Source organism: Nicotiana sylvestris, chromosome 10, assembly GCF_000393655.2.
Source record: "Nicotiana sylvestris chromosome 10, ASM39365v2, whole genome shotgun sequence".
NCBI lineage: Eukaryota > Viridiplantae > Streptophyta > Magnoliopsida > Solanales > Solanaceae > Nicotiana > Nicotiana sylvestris.
The window spans coordinates 83,126,721-83,132,290 of record NC_091066.1 but is presented as its reverse complement, the minus strand read 5'-3'; positions in this window follow the sequence as shown (position 1 = coordinate 83,132,290).

The window sequence follows — 5,570 nt, the reverse complement described above, 5'->3', positions numbered from 1 at the left end:
CCAAGATATATCCCGCTGGCACATTTGGGATGACTTGGCTAGAGATTTCGTTAGGCAGTTCCAGTACAACATTGATATTGCTCCAGATATGAACTCATTGACAAACTTGAAGAAGAAATCCTCGGAAAGCTTCCGAGAGTACGCAGTTAAATGGTGTGAACATGCCTCCAGGGTAAAGCCTCCAATGGATGAGATTGAAATGGTCACGATTTTCCTACAAGCTCAAGAGGCTGACTACTTCCAAAATATGATGTCCGCAATGGGTAAACCGTTCGCTGAAGCTATCAAGATTGGCAAAATAGTGGAAAATGGGTTGAAAACGGGTCGAATTCTAAGCCAATCCGCCATCATAGCTACCTCCCAATCCATTCAACGTGGGTCTGGAGGAGTGGCGAAGGGAAAGAAAAAGGAAGAAACATCCATGGCAACGTCAGGTGCAAGAAAACACCGTACTCCCAGATCCTTTTTCTCAGAAAGGATCCCGCAACACTACTACCCCCACCAAGACTTAGCTTATGCTCCTCAGCCATACCCGGTCATGAATTCTCAACCTTATGTCCGGCCACAACAACAAGCCAACCAAAACCAAGCTCCATTTCCTAGAAACCAGCCTCCTTACCAAAACCACTACAACCCCTGGCCTCCACAAAACAATTTCCACCCTCGTGAACCACCCCAGAGGCCAAATTTTACACCAATTGGCGAACCCTACTCCAGTATGTTACCAATGCTTGTTCAAATGGGTCTGCTACAACCTGTTCCTCAAACCAGGCAAAACCCAGCATCACCCGCTTACAGAGCCGGTACCCGATGTGCCTATCACTCAGAGGCAGAAGGGCACGACACGGATGACTGTTGGACTCTAAAGAGAGCCATAGAAAACTTGATAGAACAAAGGAAGATAGTGCTAAGGGATGAAGATATTCCCAATGTGACTAACAACTCGCTGCCGGCCCACAACAATGGGCTAGTAATCGGAATGATTTGTGAGGACAAGGAATTTGACCCAGCATTGAAGGCCATCATTGCCATCGCTGATGTACAAAAGAAACCAAATGCTGCCCCGAAGCAAGACAAAGGGGAGAAAAAGAACAAAACCACCCCTCCAAAGTCAGAAAAGAAAGTTGAAGTGGAAATTGGGGCAATGCCTCCCAAAGATGTTGTTCTCTATGTCCCTCGAGGCCGCAAAGAAAAGCAGATGGCTTTGAGTCCTCCCAGGAGATTCGAACTAAATAAGACAACCCAAATGTATATGCCCAAAGGAGCTTATGTGATGTGAGGGCCAATTAATCTACCAAGGCTGAGTGAGCCCATGGTTATTAGCCGCGCACCACAAAAGCCCATGACGGATTCTACCGCTATGCCCTGGAATTACAACAAATCAGTGGTGACTTATAAAGGCAAAGAAATCTCGAGAGAAGTTCAAGAAAATAACCCGTCAGAAAAGTATTTCAATCTGGAAGAGGTGAACAATGCCACTAGAAAGCGTTTCCCATATAAGAAGCCCGTAAGTGCCGAAGAAGCGGATGCCTTCTTTCAAAAGATGAAAATGACGGATTATGAAGTGATCAACCAGCTTCAAAAATTTCCCGCACAAGTTTCCTTGTTATCTCTATTGATGAATTCCACCGAACATCAAAAGGTATTGATCAAGACCCTTAACGAAGCATATGTTCCTGTTGAGACTTTTGTAGATCAGTTGGAGAGAATGGTTGAAGGATTTTTCACAATTAACCAGATCTCCTTCAGCAAAAATGACTTGCCCTCAAAAGGGGCCGCACATAACAAAGCCCTGCACCTGACAGTCAAATGCGAAGGGTACTACGTGAAAAGGGTTATGTTGGACGGAGGCTCTGGGGTAGACATTTGCCCACTCTCAACTTTGCAGTGTATGAAAATTGGTACCGAGAGAATCGACCCAACAATGTCTGTGTACGTGCCTTCGATGGTATCAAAAGGGACACAATTGGAGAGATTGATCTTTTTCTGACCATCGGCCCAGTAGAGTTTGAAGTAACCTTCCAGGTTCTGGACATAGACACGTCCTACAATTTTCTGTTGGGAAGGCCGTGGATTCACGCAGCGGGGGCTGTGCCTTCTACTCTCCACCAGATGGTGAAGTTAGAACATGAGGATCAGGAGATTGTGATTCACGGGGAAGATAAGCAATCGATTTATCGAGACCTGTCAGTCCCATGTCTTGAAGCAAGAGAAGGAAGTGAGCACATAGTCTATCAGGCCTTTGAAATCGTAGTCGTTGATCAGTGTGAAGAAGGAAAACCTTGTCCATAACCCTTCCTTTCTAATGCATCAATCATGGTGGCCAAAGAAATGATCAGGCACGCTACAAACCTAGGAAAGGGCTTAGGAAATCGTTGAAAGGAATAGCTGAACCTATTACCCCGACCGCTAGTGAAAGTTCTTTGGGGTAGGCTTCTGGCCTACTCCAGCTGATGTAAGATGGGCAGATGATAAAAAGAATGATGGTTGGGTCTTGCCTCAACCAGTGCCGCATCTATACAGAACATTTGTCAAGCCGAAATACAATGAAGAAGAGGAGGATAAGGCCTTTACGGTCGAAGAAATCGATGAAATCTGTGGGGCCATGAGGAAGATACTATATGAAGCCCACATGGTTCAACCAGGGGAAGGCTCAAGCACCGCTGAGGTGCTGCATATGGGACCTAATGCCAAACTGCAGAATTGGAAGGCTACGCCATTCCCAATCAGGAGGGAGTCCCGGTAGACCTGTCGTGCCACTTTTTCTGCATCACGAGTTATTCCAGGGTGTAACTCAGATGTTTTCTTTAGTTTCCTATCTTTTAATTTCCAATGTAAACCCTGTTATCTTCAAATTCAATGAAATGAAATCAATATTTCATCGTTCATCTTTCTTTATTCTTTCTGATTTGGTTATTTTTCTTTTTTATTTCTTCTTTCAGTTCTAATAATGTGGCTTTAAATAACATGACATGCTTGCGGACTTCATGCCCAAATCCAAACACGCTGTCTAACTGTGAAGTAATGAACCAAGAACCAGAATATGACGAAGAACAGGCTTTTAGGGAAATAAATCGAGAATTGGAACAATTTGAGAATAAACCTAAGCCGAACTTAAATGATACTGAGCCGGTTAATTTGGGTACTTCTGAAGAAATCAGGAAAACCAAGATAAGCATTCACACAAATGAGAAAACTCGGGATGCATTGATCCAACTTTTGTTTGAGTTCAAAGATGTGTTTACTTTATCATACGATGACATGCCAGGACTAAGTATTGATTTGGTGGTTCATAAGTTGCCAACTTACCCCTATTGTCCCCCTGTACAGCAAAAGCAAAGAAAGTTTAAAACCGATATCAGTGACAAGATTAAAGAAGAGGTCACAAAATAGTTGAAAGCGGGGGTGATCCGAGTGGTTCGATACACCACATGGTTAGCCAATGTAGTTCCAGTGCCAAAGAAGGACGTGAAAATTCGAGTGTGTGTGGATTATAGAGATTTAAACAAGGCAAGTCCCAAAGATAACTTCCCTTTGCCGAACATCCACATCCTTGTTGATAACTGCGCCAAATATGAGATACAGTCCTTCGTGGATTGTTACGCAGGATATCACCAGGTGTTGATGGATGAAGAAGATGCAGAAAAGATAGTTTTTACCACACATTGGGGTACATACTGTTACAGAGTCATGCCATTTAGTCTGAAGAATGCCGAGGCAACCTACATGAGAGCCATGACTGCCATTTTTCATGATATGATGCACCAAGAAATAAAGGTGTATGTGGACGATGTAATCATCAAATCCAAAACTCAGGACAACCACGTTCGGGACTTGAGAAATTTTTTTGAGCGATTGCGCAAATATGATTTGAAGCTGAACCCAGCCAAATGTGCATTTGAGGTACCATCCGGCAAACATTTGGGATTCATAGTCAGTCGGAGGGGCATCGAGTTGGACCCAGTAAAGATAAAGTCTATTCGAGATTTGCCTCCTCCAAGAACCAAGAAAGATGTTATGAGTTTGTTGGGAAGATTGAACTACATCAGCCGATTCATTGCTCAGTTGACATCCACGTGTGAACCCATATTCAAATTGCTGAAGAAAGATGCGGCAATCAAATGGACAAATAAGTGCTAAGAGGCTTTTGATTTAATCAAAGAATATTTGTCGAATCCGCCGGTATTGGTCCCACCTGAGCTAGGGAGGCCTCTGTTCTTGTATCTGACAGTCTTGGAAAATTCTTTCGGTTGTGTCCTCGGGAACATGATGTGACCGGAAAGAAAGAGCAGGCCATTTACTATCTGAGCAAGAAGTTCACCAGTTATGAAGCCAAGTACACTTTATTTGAGAGAACTTGATGTGCTTTAACTTGGGTCGCTCAGAAGCTGAGGCATTATTTGCAAGCTTACACCACTTACCTCATAACCAGGTTGGATCTTTTAAAATACATATTTCAGAAACAAATGCCCACTGGGAGATTAGCAAAGTGGCAGATCTTGCTCACGGAGTTTGACATAGTCTACGTCACTCGCACGACAATGAAAGCCCAGGCGTTAGCAGATCATTTGGCTGAGAACTCGGTTGATGATGAATACCAACCTTTGAGCACTTACTTCCCAGATGAAGAGGTAAATTCAGTTGAGGCAATATCTGAAGACACCCATACTTGGAAAATGTTCTTTGATGGGGTGGTAAACGCAAAAGGTGTTGGAATTGGGGCAATCTTGATCTCACCCACCGGCCGGCATTATCCAGCCATAGCCCAGCTTCGATTTTTCTGCACAAACAACATCGACGAGTATGAAGCCTGCATTATGGGTATGAACATGGCAATCGACCAAGATGTCAAAGAGGTTTTAATCACGGGAGACTCAGATCTGATTATCCGACAAGCTCAAGGAGAATGGGAAACCCGAGATGTCAAGCTTATTCCTTATAGACAACATATGGAAGATCTTGGCAAGTGATTCAAGTCAATAGAGTTCAGGTACATCCCTCGTTGCCATAATGAACTGGCCGATGCGCTTGCTACTTTGGCCTCGATGCTGCCAAACCCAGGCAATGCCCATATTGATCCCTTGGAAATCCAAATTAGGGAAAGACATGGCTACTGTAATACAGTTGAGGCAGATCCAAATATTCAGCCATGGTATCATGACATCAAAAGATTTTTGAAAACCAAAGAATACCCCGAGCAAGCTAGTGGGGACCAAAAGAGAACCATTAGACGACATGCAAGTGGTTTCTTTTTGAGTGGTGATGTCTTGTACAAAAGGACCCCAGACCTCAACTTGTTAAGATGTGTTGGCGCCGAAGAGGCTGGAAGAATCATGTATGAAGTACACGCAGGAGTGTGCGGACCCCACATGAATGGGTAGGTTTTGGAAAAGAAAATCCTCCGAGCGGGTTATTATTGGATGACTATGGAAAAAGACTATTTTAGTTTTGTTCGGAAGTGCCATCAGTGTCAGGTGCATGGGTATTTGATTCATGCACCGCCCACAGAACTGCATCCCATGTCAGCACCTTAGCCATTCGTCGCCTGGGGCATGGACGTCATTGGGCCA